Genomic DNA, 20,561 nt, shown 5'->3' on the forward strand with positions numbered 1-20,561 from the left:
ACAGGTTTCTTTACTCACTGATTTCTTGTCTTAATCTTCACTTAGCTCTGAAAAACATGCAATTTCTGTAACTTCTTACAGATCTTGTTTTAATACTCAAATACCTCAGCCCAGACCCTTAATTTTTACAAGATATAAAAGTTGTTTTATACCCAACTGCTTACACATTTAAGCCTCTGAATCCCTCAGCTGGTTTTAGTGCTACTCTGACAATGAAAAGGGCTAATTCAAGATCTATTCTTACATTTATAGCATCATAAAGAATGTTCAGAGTAAAGACTTCATTTGCATACATCATAAAAATAAACAAAATAATTTGCATAAAAGACTGTGCATGTACCAGTGCTTTCGCTGAATGAGGAATCTTGGGAAATATGTTTGTAAGATGAGAAAGAGAGTGGGGGAGAAGAAGAAGGCTTACCAAATGTAGGAAGTCTTTCAAGGGGTGGGATGCTCTTCATTATATTTCTAAATCCTTTGATAATTTGCACTTCTGAGGCAGACACGAGCAATAAATATCCCTAGGAATCCCTTGAGAGGTGCTAGATGATGTGTGGTAGCTTCAGGGATTCTCTGGGTTGAAAGTGGTGATCAGCGTTTTTCCTGGTCAAGCCTAGGACTGTACTGGCCTGGCCAAAGCTTGAGAGAAATCCCAGTGGTTAGTTGTAGATATTTAGCATGCATCATTTGTCATCTGTGTCTGCATCCCAGATTTCTCTCTGGTGTGACTCAGTATTACTGAAGTCAGTAGCCTGCATTGGAAGTATGCTAATTTATTGTACAACGGGAGAATGTAGGTTAGTGGCATATCAATTACGGCATGATGTGATGACCGTTTAGGATTTTCTGGAATTTTACATGAACAACATGGAAAATAACCCTGACAGCCTACACTGATGGTGTCCATCTTAGCCGTGGTTGCATCACTTTTTACTGCTATATCTTCCTTTTTATTTTAAAATAATTTTGCTTTATGTTTTGATTACTTCTGTATGCAAGTATCCTCCATAGGGCTCTACTTGAAAAATATTTGAAGCCAGAGGAGCACAAATTTAAAATATATTAACAAGAACCAGCTTCCTACAGCTTTTAAAAGTGCTTGGCCACTTTCCTGCTCTGGGGCTTTGAATATACCACTCCAGATCTTCCCAATTCCCTGAGTCTTTCAGACAGGTTCTAGCTTTCCATAACTCAGTTCTCTCCCCTGTAAAATCAGAATTTTCAGAGACTATGCTGCACTCAGAAACAGTGTAAATGGTGCCGTGTAAATAGTACAGATATACAGGTCTTGAGAGCTAAGCAAAGCAGCCTGAAGAGTTATGTAACAGGTTGTGGCTGTCCTGTGGTCTCCTCTCATCCAGCTAATGAGCGTAAAGCAAAATGACTATTGAGATGGAAGAGCCTCGGGAAATGTTTGAGTCCTATGCTTGAGTAGTTATGTCTAAAGCCAGGGTGATTAGCTGGTGCTATGGGGAAAATCACTCAATATGCATTAGGATTTCAGAGCCCTCTCCAATCCCTTCCTCGCGTAAAGGTTAATGGATCCATGAATTGCTGGAGCACATAGAGCTTACCCATGGACCCTGCTGACAAGGCAGCCCATGAGGACTGCAGGTCTACTACTTGTCTGTCCATCAGACCACTGCCACTACAGGAATGGTCTCCCTGCGGATTCAAGGAAGGGAAGACTGCTTCCAGCATCATCATTAGCTGAAAACTTTTGCCTGTATTTCATAGGTTTAATTCGTAATAAAGGCTGTGATTGTGTCTTCGTATTTCAGTAGTTTCAGAAGACTCGGTGTTACTAGGCATTAGAAGTCCCACAGAAAGCAATTTGTAAGATTTGGATTTTCTTTTTGTCTTGGCCCATGTCTTCATGTAGAGACCCCTCCTTCACACTCTTTGCCTTGCAATTTAAATGACAAGAAATGTGCCGTGCTTCGCACACTGGAGCTGTGCAATGTCAGCTACACACAGGGACAGGGAGAGCTGCATTTCAACAGAGAAGTAAAACATACTTGGCTCAACATTCAGTTTTAACCCATTGGTATAAAACAGCTCGTTGTGTATTGTAGCGTGATTGCAGTGTGATTGTGGCTGCAGTGGCTGAGACCGGCGTCTTTTGAAGCTGAGCTGCTGAGACTAGAGGAACACATAGAGAAATGATGGGATGTTGTCATCTGCCTCTGTCCCTCATTGTTGAACAAATCTGGGTCCTCATAACAGCACAGATCCAAGCTCTGAGTCTCAGAGTCTTGCAAACTAAAGAGCATCTTGCCTGACAGGTTGTTTCTCCCTGCTCTCAGCACTTGAGATCTTGGTGCTGTCAAGAGGAACCTCCACAAAGAAAAGGGACACAAATGAAATGATGAAGGGAGGGGGGACTGCGAAGGACAGTTGTGTTTTGTGAGCCCCGCTGATTCGTAAGGATTGTGAAAAATTCCGTGCTGCTCATAGCAAGTTTACTTTGCTCTCTGGTACATACCTCTCTCTTTTATATAGGCCAGCAATTTTGTGGCTGGAAATTGAGATGTTGTGCACTTTTAGGATTTTGTTGCCAGACGTCGTATCTTTTCAGCTTTGAAACAGAATCCCCTTTAGCTGATCGCCAGCAGCGTGGTACGATGAACAAGACAGCCAATTTGGGTGTGATGCTGGTGACACCAGCTAGTAATTTATACCATATTACACAGCAGGGCAGGAGCAGCTAATGAAGTGCTACCTAAGTAAATAGTCATTTGTGCAGCTCCGATTAAACCTTTGGAAGTATTTCCAGCAGAGCATATAGCGCTAATGAATCTCATTATTACAAATTGCCAAGCAGCGCCAAGTGTATGGGGAGACCTTGCCAGTCAGCCCTCTGCAGCCACAAATCTCGCAGCCATGACTTAGCACGGACGTTGCTTACACCATGAAGAGGAAGGATTTCTCAAGAGGAGCTCTGCGAAGTCAGTCCACTCAGATGCAGCATCCTTCTCCCCTCCTCTATCTGTCTGTCATCCTGAATATCTCCAGCCTTTCTCTCTTTTTCCCTGACCTCACTTTTACTGCCTGTTGTCACATTCTTCTCTCTCTAGGATTAGCTCTTTGATTTAATTTTTTTTTTTTTCTTCCCCCCCCCCCCGCCCCCTTCTCCATCTCTGCTGAATCATATCAGAGAAACAGAAAATAGGAATATCCAGAACAATAGAGATCATCCCTTGTCCAGTTCTCCTTGCTTCTTTGCTAGAGATAATGCAGAAACTATCAAGCCAAATAAGATCAGTCTGTGAGGTTTCTATCACTTTTTTTCCTCTTCACCTTATTAATATTGCAGCTGTCGCGCTCTATAATTTAATGTGTTAGCTTTACCCAGGCACGCAGCTCTGTGTTGATTCGTTTATTTTAATCAAAGTTTCGCCTCCTGATATTTTTCCCTGTCCAGGCTGGAACAGAGAAAATGAAATTTCAACAGAAAACGCACATGCAAATCGTTAATATTTGACCTCTGGAAAGAACTCATTTATTAAACATTTTTTTCATCCCTTCAGGGTATTCAGAGACATAGTTTCTTTGTGTGTTACTTTGGCAGTAATACTGGAGCATTTCCCCATGGGCTTCTCTAAGTGATCTCAAGTGTACACTAATAGCCCTTTGCCTTTGGCTTTCATGAGTGTAATACACACTTAGTCACAGGATCCCCTTTAGGTGATGTGGGGTCTTTTAGGTGCAGGGAGTTTTTTCATTTTTGTTTTTTTTTTTTTTCTGGGTTTTTGTTGGTGGTTGGTGATTTTATTTTTTTTTTTTTTTGGTGCAGCTTACAAGAAGACGGTTTGTTACTGTTTCAGTATGAAGTATAGGAGCCTTCTGCTGCATCTCTGGAGCTTTAACAGATGGGGAATATTAAACCTTCATATATAAATGTATATATAATTCAGAGTGTAAAAGGATTGATTGCCATAAAGCAAGACACTAAAAGCTGGTTGTTGTTTTTTCTCATACTGAAGCATGTTTCACTCCCAATGGTAAATGGCTGCAGAAAGATGTTGACGTACTAATCGCCTGCTCATATCATTCTGGGTGGTGGATGCCCTTATAGACATTTTAGAGATTGAAGGGCCTGGAAGTACATATTAAAGAAAATTAAAAATCCAATCAAAACAACATAATAAAAACAGGAACCAGAATTGCAATTGCTACACTAAGCACTAAATCTTAAATGGGGGTGTTTCAACAAGCTGTTTGTCAAAGTTTAACATAAGAAACCTTCTCCATTCCTGGGTGGAAAAGGGGGATATTTCTGATAAAGGAGGATGTGGGATCATGTCGTGAAGTGGTGTTGGTGGGCTCACATTGCCAAATTCAAGGGTTCTAACACCAGTGAGAATTTAAAAATGTGAGAACTGGTAGCAAGAATAGTTTCCACAGCTTGAAGCTGAACTGTGGAGCAGTCTCTGGTCTTCACAGCAGTATGGGATGTGGGACATTTCTAGTCCCCAGGTGTTAGATGGTGCCAGAAGACTTTTCGCATTGGAGAGGGGAAAGATCTGGGCCTGTGAGGGAGGACTGGCTAGTTTGGTCATGCTGGTATGGATTTATATCATCTTCTCTGTTCCTGTCAATAGCTATATGCCTTCACTATATAAAGTAGCTGGACAACCTGTAGATAGGATCAGACCCAAAGGATCTGCATATACCAGTTTATGCTGGAGGAAAAATGACACTGCAGGTAGCTATCTTCCTAGCTTGCCCCGCTTCCCAGCTACAACCCCAACCTCAACCGAATTGTCCTGCAAGACCAGCACTTCGCTTGCCCTGCCTGGGTTGCGAGGCATTTGCCAGGGGCAGGAGTCAACATCTTCTCCATTTCAGAACTGCCCAGACATGCACATGCCACGTTTTTAAGGGGCGCGGAAGCAGGAGATCTGTGTGTGGCACTGAGCCCATGAAGCAGCAATTAATGATGATAAGTTCTTTTGGTTAAGTTCTTATTGTATCTCACCAGCCCACTCTTTCTCTCCACCCCATCCCTCAACAGCCAGTCCTTTCTCAAGATCTATTACTATCCTGTGATTTACCTACATATAAAGTATGTTACTTTCTGATTCCCACCGGGCATATGGAACAGATGTCCCTTCTCAAGGGACTTATCAGCAATTAAAAATAATGCAATGTAAATAAGTTTTCCAAGACTTTCAATTATGCTCATTAGCTTGCAGCTAATGAGACGTGGGATCAAATTTAAATCCAGCAGCCTATAAATTTAGGGACAAAGAGGCTTGCTTAGGTCCACAGTTTTAACTGAATGTGAAGTCAGTATAACAGGGCACTGTAGATATTTGAGTCAAAGCTCCTCAGGATATTGGTAGGAGCTTTGCATGAATTAGGATCATGAACCAAGCTCTCATATTCTCCCCCTGACATTACTCAACTTAGTCTTGTTTGTTCCTTTAAAGGGACTGCTAGTTTAGACCCACAGGGGAGTAAAGTCTTCAAGGGAAACCACAGGGCAACATAAATGTTAAGGTTCTGCTTCTGCGGAGGGAGGATATCTTTAGCTGTGGACTACCCAGATACTTTTAGTTGCACATGCATAAGGTACTTTAGATAAGAGTACCTATGGAGCCTTCAAGTCCCATATCTCCTTAGACCCCTCCTGGTTGGTGTTGTTGGGTAAGAAAACAAACAAACAAACAAACAAACAAACAAAAATACAAAACCCCCCAACAAAACAGAAGATGACTTCTGTGTCTATTTTAGTAGCTCCACTTCTGTTCATCAGGACCATTTCTGCAAGCTGATCTTTGCAATGCCATTTCTGCCTTCTACTCCCCATAGGAAAATCTCAAAATCCTGTCAAACATTTACACCCACATACATGCACACATGTGTATCTTTTGCCACAGATTCTTTTGCCATAAATATTAGAAATAACTCCAGAGAGCAGCTTCTTCTGTGGCTGGCTGTTAGTAAAAACAAGGGAGAAGAAGGGGCTGATGGACAGAGAAATACCTTGTTGGCTTTCTCAATTTCTCATCTTCAAGGAGGACATGTCTACTGGTCTACCCCAAATCTATCTCAGAGATACATAAAATAACTGACGTGTATTTAATATGCTGATTTTCTGGTTTTGGATCTTGGCTGAAGCTACAGAGGAGATGAGACAGGATTAAATACATACCAGAGAGATAAAAAAGGTATGTCTAGTGCAGGAACACGAAGCAGCCTTTGAAGTCTGTGGGAGGTATGACTGTTTCCTCCAGCTCAGAATTTGTATCAGATTACTTAATTCTTTTTAGGACTGTATATTAACAGACTTTTTTAATAGTGCAGCTTTAAGCGAGTAAGTCAATGAGCAGTCTGTAGAAGAACTACTGTGTTATAATTCTGCTCTCTGTGTCATGATCAATAATAGATCACCAACTCCACTGCTCAGTGTGAAGTGAAAGTACATTTATCCCAGACAATGTCTAACACATGAAAACCTTTTTTTTTTTTTTTTTTTTCCTTGATATATATTTAGAATAGATAGATAGGTAGATTCTATTTTGGTAGAATTAAGTCTCTCCATACATCTATAATAGATACAAAAGTGAACAAAGGGATGTTATTTCAGGAGGATATTCTTTGGCTACATCCAAGAACGAGAAAGGCATCCTGGAAAATTCCAAAATGTGTTTTTAAATATCATTATCCAGTGCAAGGTGCCCAAATTGACTTTAGAAGTACATTGTTGTTATTAGGCATTGCTATAATAAGCAGAATCAACCAGCAGTTATTTCCTAATGGGGTTTTATAATTGCTTGTTGGATATTTCCGGGTTTTGGCTCAGAGCCTTTTATTCTTGTTGCTAACAGAAAAAGTGTAATAACCAGTAGCTGCAGCCTACTGTGGAGGACACCATCCAAGTTAGGAGAATATGTAATGAGCAGTTTTGATTCACATTCTCTTACTCCTTAGAAAATAATTCTAGTCTTTAAAAGGCTCCATGCACCACTTCACTCAGTAATTGGCAAGAAGGGATGGAAATACAACATTCTGCAAGCAAAGTTGCACATTTCAGATTATTCTGTGAGGAGAGCAGGCACTCTTTGTCACATATTCATAACTTCTTTCCAGTACTCAATAACCATTTGATATCAGGCTGTCGGCAGAATCTTGCTTTGCTTTGCATGGAAGGATGCTGCCTTTGTGGTCTCCAGAATACATTACAGGCAGTTAGCTGGGGCTCTTCCACACCACATTTGATGAGTTATTCTGGGCAGGAATTTAATGATGGCAGGAGAGGGTAACACAGATGGTTTTCCAGTCCATAGGGAAGAGATTTCCACACGAAGGTGCTCAGAGGCTAGAAGGGTCACAGAAATGGCTACTGTCAGGACAGGTCCCACCTACCATATGGTGCAGCAGTCTTCAGAAAAATCATGTGAATAGGGCATATCTCACCTAACTTTAGGTGTTTACAGTGTCAGTGTCTGTACGTGGTACCCATAGGTGTCCAGGTTCTTAGTCAAGTCACTGACATTTAAGATGGATGTCATTGAATTTTATCTGAGCATCTGTGGTAGGATGAGAAGGTTCATGCTGGAAGGAAAGGAAGGAAAGGAAGGGAAGGAAGGGAAGGAAGGAAGGGAAAAGACAGACATCATGCAATGTAGCTGTAGCAGTCGTCATTTTTTATTCCAGACATAGGATTTCATGCCAAAATGCAAAGCACAGCAGATCTTCATTTTTGTGGCTTCTGACTGCTTTCTGCTTTTTCAGAGGCTAAAATTCAAAGGAAATAATCTAACCTTAAATATACTGTTGTTGTCCGATAATCTCAACCCTGTGTTTTCAGTAAAACTCACAGGTATTGAAAGCAAAGCCCCTGTAGAACTGACAGTCTCTCTCAATTTACTTAACCTTCTGTAGTCATCCAGAAGTTTATGCCCCAACAAGATTATTTTTAAGATACAAAATCATGCTTTCTAGTTCACTGAACACATGGAGGGCCTTTTATTGATGTTATCTGCACTGTATCTTCAGGGAAGACAGTGAGTTTATAAGTGAAGAGGTTTATGAAAATCACGTCCAAAAGTCAGGGAAGCAAACAAGCAGAGAGATGAAACATTCCTGACAGGACGAAGTTCAGTATTACAAAATGGAGAGGAAAAGGAATTCAGAGGGAATGAATGTGTAGGGGAATTTAAAACTAGAATGAAATTGGTTAGTTTCTCCAATACTTGCATATTCTTTATGGAGAGTTCAATTACAGTGAGATTATTAATTTGTTAAGTGATTAATATAAGATTATATTGGAACAGACAGATTTCTCATTACAAATATCTTATTTTGTCTCATCTCTGCCAACTACAGTGTCAAATCTTGGAATATTTAAATTCTATTCTTCCTGGAGGAAAGAGAAACTTTTTATTCTTCTAGACAAACATGTAGTATTTGTTTGGAGGTACAGTTGGATATTTGGGCTATAATTTGGGCACTGGAAATTCATTTTCAGTTTCTGAAAGATGTCACACATGTCCAGTGGATCTTGGGAAAACATATTTACCTCTATCTGTCTCAATATTTTCTGTGAAAATTAGACATATGAGAACTTCTCTAGTTCATCATGTTTGTTCTTTAATTATACCATAATCTCTCTGAGGGAGGAGTGACAAGATGATACATTGTTTAGAAAAAAAAAAAAAACAAACAGTTAATTCAGGTTAGACTTAGTTAACATACAAAGCTAAAATGAAATCAAACAAAATCTGAGTGGTTTTCCTCTCTTTTTTTTTTTTTTTTTTTTTTTTTTTTGGAAGCAGAGTATTATTAGTAATGGAATTTTAATTGATTTTTGTTTTAGTCTAATCAGGCCTCAAGAATCTTCTGATAAACCATGATCTGAATGAAGTCAGACAAAATGCATTCCTGCACTTCTACTTGGAGAATTTTTAGCCAACCAAAATTCAGCCTAGCTCCTTTGAGGAACAATGGTCCACTGATTGATTGCCTCCTGACTGAAATCCGTGGCTAAGCTTTCCAGGAAAACTCAGTGAGTTTCAACTCCCCAAGTTGTCATAGTGTCACCTAAATGTCATGATTTGTCTTTGTTAGGAAATTCCTTCTCCCTTGATGTCTTGACACCTGGCATATACTGTGGAAGCAAAAGGTACAGGCAGTATTATAAACTGGAAGTAAGAAAGACGTGAAATTCTGTCTGGGTGATGACAAAGCTTTGTCTTTAAGGGGCATACATTTTCCTGAGTTTTGTTTGGGATTCAGGAGCTACAGTTTTTAATACAGGAAGGCTTAAGTAACTTTAGTATTCCTAAGGAAACATCTGCAACCTACAGTGTGCTTATATGCAGAGGTTCTTGAGAAGATTTGGGTAAGGGAAGCAGCACAACATTTTCGCTGGTACATGAGAGTCCACTCACCTTTGTGTCCCTACATTGCACTATTCTTCTCTGAAGAAATAGCCCAGTGACTCAGGAAAACAAACATCATTCAGGGTAAATGTGGTTCAGCCAGTAAGGTTTGATTTAGTCAAAGGAGAAAATCAGTGTCAGAGAAAGAGGAGTATCCATAAAATACCACAACCAATCTTAATCTAAGTACTGGATGCAGTAGGGAAAACCTCCCTCTAGTTCTGTCAATTTTTCACTTGTCCATGGCCTGTACTGATGTAGATTCACATTTCATAGCCTGATTTAGTTCCTACTTGAGCAATGCTCTCCCTGAAGCCATCAATACTTTTTTTCCTTGCTTAAGGTGAAGAATTAAGCCCAAGCTGTTATAATTTAGGAGAACATTTTGCAACATAATATTTCCCAAGGATGTTTGCCCTTTCCTGAGATAAAGGTCAGAGGTTGTTTTGCTAGAATTTCTTTTCCTCGCAAATTGACCTAATCTATTTTGTTTTATAGTTTGTTTTTTTTTGTTTTTTTTTTTTTTTTTTTACAAGAGGGCTTTTGATGTTAAGTTTCCATCATGGCCGTTTGCAGAATTACTCCACTATGCATGCACTTTAATGTCTTAAAAACTGGCCAAATTCCTCACTGATCTATGTATTTAAGCTGACTTCATAAAAAAAGAAAAAAGAAGAAAGAATAAATGTAATAACTATTGAGTAGAATATTTTCAGCCTTTAATCTGGCATCGATTTAAGCCTCACAATGAAAATATAAGTGAAGAAACACAAATGAATTTGCTTACATAATACTCACTTGTTATTAACAGTGATAAGCAAGGTCCGGGAGAAACATTTATGCAATTCCTCTTCTTTGCTTATTTCTTGCCTGGGTAAGCAGGACATTTTGTAAGTGACTGCTCAAGCCTTAGCAGCCTGGCAGTGAGAGATGGCAGAAAACGGGTGGGCATGTCAGGAGAGGTAGGTGCACATGTTCCACCTCAGGCCTGAGAGCTGCCTCGCCCCAAGCAGAGTGTGGCACAGGGATCCACAGTTCTTGGCTTATTCTCTGATGTGGCATTACAACTTCCAGCAGGACTGGGGAAGGAAGCGATGGGCCACTTTGCTGTCCCATACACCAAGCTGACCTTTCCCACTCTGCTGATTTCACTTATTTCATCGTAAGCACTTCAGTGACTATCCTTTAGTAAAGGACTGACAGTATTTGTACAGTGCCTGCAATTCCAGACCCCTTTCTCCTGGACTGTAAGTACTACCATAAGCATGATTAACAATATTTATTATAAGTGCACATTATATTATGCATTTTATAAGGCTTCTACAAATCCATGGTCTTTAAAACATGCATTTCAACTAAAATTCCACCTAAGCCAAAATAACATGGGAATTATTACACTGCAACACCACCAACAAAAACAAACAAACAAAAAAAAGATATTTTATTTTTCCATAACATTTTATTTTCTGCAGATGGAGTCGCAAGGGATCTTTTTATTTAGCTACAACTTCTTTCGCTATAATTTTCCACTCATCTATCTTCCCAGGGATCATATTCGGAGTGTATGTGAAAGGATTGCACCCCTGGCTAGTGATATGCAGCCAGTTCTGAGGTAGAAAAGAGAAGCTTTTAATTCACATAAAATTCCATATTGGGATTACCTACTGGAAACTAAAGGTCAAAATCATGTGTTAGTATGTTATCTGTCTTTTGCTATGTAATCTATTTTGAGACCAACATCCAATTGTTAAGTCAGCTACAGAAATAATTATTTCTATGATAACATTCAAGAGGTTTTAGATAAGGAAGTTAAGATTATGGTATGCATGTAAAAATCAGTAAGCTCTTTGATATATTATCACGTGTAAAGTGACTACTTAATTTGAAAAAACATAGAGATTACAAAAGACACTTAAAAGCAGGTAAGAAAGACACTGATTTAAGGGGAGATGTTGAGATATGATCAGTAGCTGCTGGATTTGAATTGGCAGTACAAACTGAGACTAATCTTATTTAATATTTTCATAATATGTTATTTTACCATGGTGCACAGTCAGGAGGTACTGGGCGTTCAGAGGAAGGATATCACTGAGGAAGAATAGTTTTACTGATGTTAGTGAAGCAGCAAATACATTTCCTAACAGAAATTATTTTTACTGTAAAATGGTATCACATCAGCTGAAAGTGAGAAAGAAAAAAAATTTGTGCATTCCATGGTGAGGATTAATTATTAATGTACAGGGTGATTAAAAGATACATGTGACCATAGGATGTGGTAGGCAAGATATTTCTAGCACTAGAGAGGGACTACTGCCATTGTACCAGATACTGTGGGGACTTCAGTTAGAGTATTGTATGTCATTCTGAGCAACAAAAGTGAATACTGGTAAGAGCAGAGTTTAATAGAGCTACTGACATGATGGGGAGAGGAGAGATGTTACCTGAAGAAAGGCATTTATACCTGCTGCAATCTGCAGTTTAGCACTGAAATGTACTAACTGGCTTCTTATGGGCTAGCTCAGATAATGGAAATACTGGCAGCGCATGGATGAAGTTCCAGCATGGAAATTCACCTGTTTGCTTTCCAGAGCAAAATGCCAAAACCAGAGCTCATGTGCTTGGCACTTCAGCAGAGTCACTAATAGCTAAGATTGTCTCTATATGGCATGGTAGCATAGGAAAATAAAGACTGAGAAGATCAATAGTATTATAAGAACAAACAGTTACAACATGCTCATGAATAAAGTCATGCTAAACTTGGATTAGGACTGTTCAGGGGAGACCATCTGACTAGGGTTCAGGTGAAGCCTGATCAGCTGGCAAGCAGGGATTAGGATGTGGTTGCTGGCGATAGCAGGGGACAGGGTACCAATGCAGATGTCCCCCTCAGTACGCGCTCCTAAATAAATCATAATAACAAAGACATTTCAAGAAAAATATCTCAGTCTCCCCTCTCCAGTTCTTAATTCCACTGGACTCCAGTTTGCTCCTGTGCCAGTGTTCACCATATAGTTTTTAGTGGTACCTGGGACCTGTTGTGGAATTATTGCTTAGCACTTAAATTCCTTTATGCATTTGAAGTAACAATACCTGATTATGTTAAGTACAGTAAAATAGCCAATACGTATCATTACGTGACACAGTTCCCTTCAAAAAGAGGCAATTGTACCAAAAAAAAATCAGGAAGGTACCTTCTTCCTAATATTGTAGTTTGAAATGTTCACAGCTGCTGAGAATGGTGAATCTGCTCTGCCGCTAGCTATTCTCAAACCAGACTAGAGAAAACGTGGTTCATATACAATGATCTTTGCATTACGTTTGGCTCGTTTCTTTGTGTGATACAAACCCAGTACTTTTAATAATCTGACACCTTTTTTTAATTTGCATAATTTTTTACTTTTATAATTCATCTTGCTTTCACGACTGTCATAAGTGGGTTTTGTTTAGGATATTTATCTCTGTGTGTTTTCCCAAACTCCTATGTACTTTGAGTTTTTGGGATTTCAGTGCATTTTACCTGTGCATTAGATTTCATGGGTAATAGTTAGAAGAAAGCCATTTATTTTATTTAATGATACAATTACAAAGGTATCTTGTTTATTACATTAGAGCCCACATGCACATCGGACTTGTCCTCAGGAGAATTAATATCATTTGTCTCATTCAGGACCTGTAACTTTATCCCTCAATTATTCTGTACTATTGCATAAGTAACATTGCCAGGATCTCTATTAGATGGGGACACCAGGTGACTTAAAGAAATTTAATACCCTGGCATTTTCAGTCGCAGAGCACTTGGTCCTATTATTAATCAAGGCTCCAGAGCCTTATTAGTCTCCTGATTAAAGATTTCAGCAGAAAGGAATTATGCAAGCTTTAAGTACAGTATTTTTAATTAGGGACAAATTCAGGATATCACTATGCATTACTTCTCTAGTAGGTGTAGTTAAAGAGCTGATCTGTAACGAGCCCACTTGCAAAAATACTCATCTTTAAATCCTAGCAGCCTGCTTTTAGGAAACACACCAAAAGAAATAGGACGTAAAATCTATCCCTCAGAAACCTGGATGGGAAATGTCTTGTGGTCATTGTTGTCACCTGAAGGCTGAACATCTCTGAGGAAGTCAGGTTCGGTCACACTATGCAGTATGCAAAGGCACACTCACACGGTTCTTCATGCAAGCTAGAAGCATGTGGAGAGTCACTTTGGTTTAAGAAACAGTCTATGAATTATCTATAAAAAGTAGTAGGATTTGCTGTAGCTAACCTTAACGATCTAAATATGATATATCTAGTTTAAACTAAGTCATCTAGGTTCCTAGTGGGAAGAGAAAGACTCCTTCAATTAGGGATTCATCCCATCCTGTGATAAGTGTTTGAGAGTGGTTATTGATGCAGACTCTGTGATATACCACACTAGGCTACCCTAAGAGATTTGATGAGGCAAATAAAGAAGGATCTATATAACCAAAAAAGTTAAGTGATGAAAAGCTTTAGAAACTCAGTAAATAAATTTGTTTTGTTGGCAATCAGAAGCTCCTCCGGCTTGCATATATTAATAACTTCTGCGGTGGCTACTTAGCTTTCTTTGGGCTGATGCTTCCCTGAGCTTTCCCTCCTCTCATCATAGGCTTCTTCCATTGAAAAAAACTCTTCAAAGCTGAAACATGTTGGTTTTGTATAGCTTCCGTGGTGGTATGAACATAACCATGGAGCACAAATGCGAGTGAAGGGTATATGATATGGAACTGGGATGGAAAGTTTCTCCGAGGTGGTATGGATTTTAGTTGAGATGATGTATTTAACTATTACAAGCCCATTATTATGGGAAGCATGTGCACCAAAACCAAAATAATTTTATTTTGCTATTTTGTCTACTGTTCCTCACCACAGATTCATTTTCCATAATCTGCTTGGAGCCGAGTGGTATGACCTTGAGTTTTAGGAACCACCACAGGAGTTTTGAGTCCTACCCAATTCATAATTCAAGGGTTCTCCATTGATAGAGGGAATACTAGTTTAATATAGTCTTGCAGTTAGATTAGAGCAGCTGAAAAAGCTACCACACCTCAGCTTCCAATTAAAACTTTTCAGATTAGATGCTATAAATGAACATGTTAGTGTTCCCAGTTCGTTCCAGCATGAAGAGTAATAGGGACAGCATCTTAGCTATGGAGACACTAAGTGGGACCCAAGGAACAATAAACTTGGTGATTTCTATGAAAATAAGGTATCTAACTACAAGTATAACTGTTCCTTAATGGATGCTCACAGGGTAGCTGAGATGTCTGAAGGCACTGGTTCACAGAGAGTTGATGGAGAATACCAGACTAGATCTGTTGTATACACTCTGGATGTAAATTTATAACGTGCAAATACTGTAACTGTAATGGGGAAAGCTTACCTGGGCATTAGTCACTACTGACATTATTTGCAGTGAGTCGTTGAAAGTAAAATGAATACACACATGAACTTCGAAGAAAGGTTTATGGTAACTTACAGAAAAGCTCAGGCTGTGGTTCTGAAATCTGTGTTTTGAACTATTAATATCAAATTTTAAAAGCTGCATCAATTCAATGCAGTGTGCTGATTGTCTAAAGACATTCACCTGGTTAAAATTTGTGCAAAAATTGTCTGGAGTAACTTTGCCATGACAGACTGTATGTCAGCCAAGGGTTGTCCAGCCCTGTCATTTTAAGTTTCTGTTAAAGCAGATACCACATGAAGATGGCATGAGCTCTGTTTCATTGAAAAATCCAACAGAAACATGATGGCACATTCAAACTTGCTCACTGGCTAGTGATCCAGTAGTTCATATCCAGTCTTAAGGACTGCGGGAGCATAGTCTGATCTTCCTTTCCTCATCAATGGTAAAAGGGGCTGTATGGGAAGGCTAAAGAGCACATTACTGCAGGAATGGGTGGAAGGGAGAGAAATCACAGGCACAAACCGACTTCATTAAGCGAAACACTCGCATGCTGCTAGCAGTTGCTGGGCCCCAGATCCTAAATTTCTTTGGGGGAAATGTATGGAAAATAATAATTTAATATCTTACTCTTTTTTTTGTTGTTGTTATCTAAAAAGGTAAATAATTAAAGTGAACTAAATACTTTTAGCAAAATCCAACTGCACATTAAGGTAAAAGGAAAAACATTATTTACCTCACTAGGAAAAGTGCCTTCAAAGGCAATAATTTGTTTTCAATTAACAAAAATTACTTTAGGGAATCAGGATGACAGCTACAGGAAATAAAACAAGAGTGAGAACTTACTGAGAGATTACAGTAGTATATCAAGAACTATATCAATTTGATTGATTTACTATGTATGGGGTTGAAGACTTGTATTTCTTCATATTATTTTAACGTTGCTGGTGCACAACAACAGGAGGAGTCATGTAATGATACATCCCTAACACCACTTTCTCAGTGTTCAGTGCTCCCTAGCTCAGGCACTTTCTTAACCAAAGATGCTATCCATGTGCTTTGATGGGAATATACTTTTTTTTTTTTTTTCCTTCCACAATTTTTCTACTCACATTTGGCCTGCATATAGACATTTAGCAACCACACTCTCCCATGGTAATGGTTTCCACAGTCTGGATTCATGTGACAGAAAAAAAAAAGAAAATCCTTCCCTATGTTTCAGAGTTACCACATGATAGTTTCACGTGATGGTCTGTTGTTCTTGTATCAATGATCTGGGTGGGGAAAAAAACACCAAAAAACCTAACAAAAAATCCCACCAACACCACCACCCCCTTACCTCCTCCAGTTCATCAAAAGAGAACATGGAAAGGAGCTGATCCACACACTAATTTGGAGGTATAAACAGTATTGGCATAAATCAGCCTGCACTCCTCCTTGTGAAGAAGAGTAACAAAGGGCTGCATTCAATGGAATTTCTGTCTGTGAACCATTGATAAGGATGTTCCCTTAAGACATAGAATTTCTTACCTCTGCTCAAAGGTACGTGTCTGAATTTTGCACTATGTACTCATTGGATAACACGGCCCAGACAATTATCCCAGTGCTGTTGCATAAATGGGAGCTAGACCCTAAGTGCTACTAATCTTTGCTCATGATATAAAGTCAGGAGGTAATATCAGTGCAGACGGGGAGGGAGAAAGAAATAAGTGATCCTGAGGACAACAAAGAGATGAAATATAATATTCAATGTCATGTATTTGGGGATGAATATTAAAGAAAATGATCCTACTATCGTATAATTTAGCCCAATTTATCAGAGACAGCGAGAGGGATATGAGCCAAGGATTAGGATGCTGAAGAGCTGAGTTCCAATCTTGTCTCTGCAAATGGCTTGATGTATGCCCTTAGGTAAATTCTCTACCTTCTCTCTTACAACTCCTCTTTCTGCATTAACAGGATAATAATATTTAGACGAGCTTTGCAAGGACTAATTAGTTAATGATTATGAAGTGCTTGAATATGTAAAGTGCAATGCAAGTGCTAAGGATTATTACCATCTTCGAAATAATGAAGAATGTTTAGTAGTTAGTTATTGTGATTATTTTCTCTAAACCTCTTTATTGCTAAATGTATAAGAGGCTGTCACCCATAAAGTGGGTATTACAAAAGGATTTAAAAGATGGGGGGTTGAGGAATGGTTAGGAGGCACAGATAGAGTTTTAACAGGGAGTTGTAACACTGCAAGCGTGGCAGTTCCCGCCTTAATGTGGCAGCTGGTAGTCCAGACTGGAAAACGGTGAACTGCACCATTTGTAGCCTCCAGTCGGTATTTTGCCACTTCTGCTCTGTGACCTCGCACTGCCTGCTTGTTGGGTACAACTGTTCTTTACTGTCTGGTGCTCTACATACTTCTCTGCAATCAGTTGCAGGTTCTCTCTGGGCCACTGTAATAAGTTGACAGAGGGATGACAAAGATAAACACATTGGGTCTAGACTATGAAGTCCATGTCTGTCTGGGAGCTGGGTAAGGATGCACATCAAGAGGTGCTACTGACGGAATCACAGAGTAATTCTGGTTGTGGCATCTCTGGAAATTGTGTACTCCAACCCTCTGCTCCAAGTAGGGTCAGTTAAAACAGGTTGCTCAGGGTTATGTTCAGCTGGCGTTTGAATATCTCCAAGGATGGAGACTCCACAACATCTCTGGGTAACCTGTTCCCCTGTTTGAGAACCTTCACAAAACAACAATAAACAAAAATGTTATTTCTTATGTTTAAATGGAATTTCCTGTATTTCAATTTGTGCCCATTGCGTCTTGTTCTGTTACTGGGCACCACTGAGAAAAACCTGACTCCAACGTCTTTAGTTCTTCCACTCAGGTATTTACTCCCTGATAACACTGAGCCTTCGCTGCTCCAGGCTGAAAAATCCCAGTTCTCTCAGCTTCTGCTTGTATGAGATAGTCCACTCCCTTAATGACCCTAGTAGCCCTATGCTGAACCTGTTCCAGCATGTTGTATTGGGTTTGTGTGTGGTGGGGTTTTTCGGTAGCAGGGGAGAGGCTACAGAGGTGTCTCGTGAGAAGCTTCTAGAAACTCCCCCGGCTCCAGGTCACACCTGCCTCTGGCCAAGGCCAAGCCAATTAGCAAGAGCAGCTGCACCTCTGTGATAACATATTTAAGAAGGGGAACCTGAGAGGAGGAAGAGTGTGAGGAATGCTCCCCCAGAGGAGGAAGGAGCAGCAGAAACAATGGGTGATGAACTTACCACAACCCCCATTCCCTGTTCCCCTGCACCACTGGAGGGGAGGAGATAGGGAAATTGGGAGCAAAGCAGAGCCTGGGAAGAAGAAAAGGATGGGGGAAAGGTGCTTTTAAGATGTAATTGTGTTTCTTGCTGTCCTACTCTGATTGGTAAATTAGTGCTGGTGGTGGTGGTGCTCAGCTGAAATTGTAGTTCTTTTCCTTCCCCAGTCAAGTATGTCTTTTGCCTGTGACCATAATTGGTGAGTCATCCCTCCCTGTCCTTGTCTTAATCCTCAAGACTTTTGTTTTATTTTCGTCTTCACATCCCTGAGGGGGAAGGAGTGAGCAAGCAGCTGCATGGTGCTCAGTTGTCCTCTGGGCTTAAACCATGACATATGTCCATGCCCACCTTTTCCTGGGGAGCCTAGCACTGGCCACAGCACTCCAGATACATCTCACCAGGGCTGAGTACATAGGAAGAATCACCTCCCTTGACCTGCTGTCAGTGCTTATGTTCTTAATGTAGCCCAGGAGATTGTTGGTCCTCTTTGGTGCAAATGAAAGTTGCTGGCTCATGTGCAATCAGGTGTCCAGCCAGGACCCAAAGCCCTTCTCTGCAAAGGTACTTTGCAATCAGACAATCCCCAACCCATACTGGTGTATGGTTATTTCTTCCCAGATGCAGGATTATAGACCAGGGACACATAAATCCTGATCTATAAATGAAAAGTGTCTTAATTTTCAAGGTTTTTATCTCTTAATTGGGCTTTTAGTAGGTAAGATGCACAGTGATGATTGGTTACCAGAGGAATGACATAAGATGGTATGATAATTAAGAATGGAAGGGACCTCAACAGTTCAACCTTCTGCTCAAAGCCTGCTGCTTCTACCTCTTGAGTACTGTCTTTTTGCACTGGAGTCCTGTCATGAGTTTTCTGCATAGCCAAGCTTGTCTCCTGATATGTCCAGTTGTTTTGCTGAGTATTGGGATGCACCATTCCCACCATTCTTGTGCTTGGAGGATTCTGCCCTTAAAACTCTGCTAGCTTTTCTGAGCTCTGTTGCCCTTCAGAGTGGCCTTGCATTGGATCCACCGACCCATTCCCCTAGCAAGTCAAAACATGCTCTCTTAAAGTCTAAGGTCTGGACTGGGCTCCTCTTTCTCTTTATCCTTTCAGGATCTTGAATTACACTAGTTAATGCCCACTACAGCCAAGGCTACTATTGATTATCACCTTTCTGCTTCACCCAGCTAAGTCCACCTGCACCACAACTGGAGCTAAAATTGTGCTAAAAGTTACCCATCAAGCTAGCTGCACACTGGCCACTTTGAATCTGAAAACCTGCTTCCAGGAAGTTTAGGAAAAACTCATTTATTGCAGTTACCTTTGGTGGGCCCTTTAGCTGGAGTATCGCACTGTGCAGGAGTGACAGTGTAATTTCTGGAGTGAGCTGACACAATACCGCATTGAGCAGTTTTTTTTTCACCAGCCCAGGATCTCTGCAGTGCTTTTCCATGGCATGGTGTAGATGTGTTCTACATTTTCCCTAATATCCTAATCCTTCTAGATCACTTTGCTATCAAAGCCCCTAAAAGTATGTTACTACTTAACCTGTAAAAGCTCTGCTTATCTTCCTCCTGCCCTCCCACCATCCCAAATAGAAAATTGCTGACAGGTCTCAGGATGAGATAAACTGGCTCATGAGGGTGAAGAGAAGGAAAGAGACTTAAGCTGACAGCCTCGATCTCCTCCTGCCATCCTTTTCCTCCAGACAGCCCTTCAGAGTTCCAGTACAAGCTGCGTGTGGAATAACTTTTACATGATGGTGTTTGCATTGCTGTATCCCTCCCATGAGCTTCTTAGGGAGGAAAATGGATTTACTTCCATTTCTCTGAACTCATCTTCTGGCAGTGCGGCTCAGCCCTCTGCTCTCCTGTACACCCTGTCAGATGGTGACAGTGTGATCTACAGGCGGCTTCTGAGAGGGAGACTAAGCTTATAAGTGCCTTAAAATTTCACATGGAGATGGGTTTTCCATTGTAATAAGAGCTGACGTTACCTTTTTATAATCAAAATGCAAACTCCCTTCCATTTCTCACTGCTCATGAGCACAATTGAGAGTGACAGAATTCATTACACAACGGAGACAGATGGAGGACTTTAAAAAGAACCATACATCAAAAACGGAGGTCTGCGAGTGTGTAGATAGTGGGCAAAAAAGCTTAAAAACTTCAATCCCCTCCATGCTGCTGAAAATTACCAATCTTCTTATCTTGGCAAAACCTTATTATGCAAATAGTTGTCAAGTGGAACACTCAAATTGGCAAAATTACTTTATTGTAGCACTTTTTACACTCCCTCCAAGAAAAGTCTGTTTTGCTCTTGTGATAAGTAAGTGATTGATTACTCTTGCTGTTTCAGAATAGCAGAGTGGAAAATGATGTAGTAACACCGTCAGTGGCACAGGCTCCATTTAAAGAGGGACGCTACCATT

General features: G+C 40.2%; 1 protein-coding gene across 10 annotated transcripts in view; it reads left to right on the plus strand.

Moving 5' to 3' along the window:
* Positions 1 to 20,561, plus strand: part of TSNARE1 (t-SNARE domain containing 1) — a 491,281-nt gene that overhangs the window by 375,975 nt on the left and 94,745 nt on the right. Inside the window, exon 13 of one of the 10 annotated variants that reach the window (XM_042786059.1) lies at positions 3,797 to 3,957. The exons of the other annotated variants lie outside the window; for them this stretch is intronic. The gene's annotated coding sequence lies outside the window, so the exon portion shown is untranslated. Of the gene's footprint in view, positions 1 to 3,796; positions 3,958 to 20,561 lie in introns of those variants that run through there. 10 annotated transcript variants of the gene reach the window in all.

The sequence above is a fragment of the Tyto alba genome, unplaced genomic scaffold (assembly GCF_018691265.1).
Source record: "Tyto alba isolate M040663 unplaced genomic scaffold, T.alba_DEE_v4.0 Super-Scaffold_9, whole genome shotgun sequence".
In the NCBI taxonomy this organism is placed as follows: domain Eukaryota; kingdom Metazoa; phylum Chordata; class Aves; order Strigiformes; family Tytonidae; genus Tyto; species Tyto alba.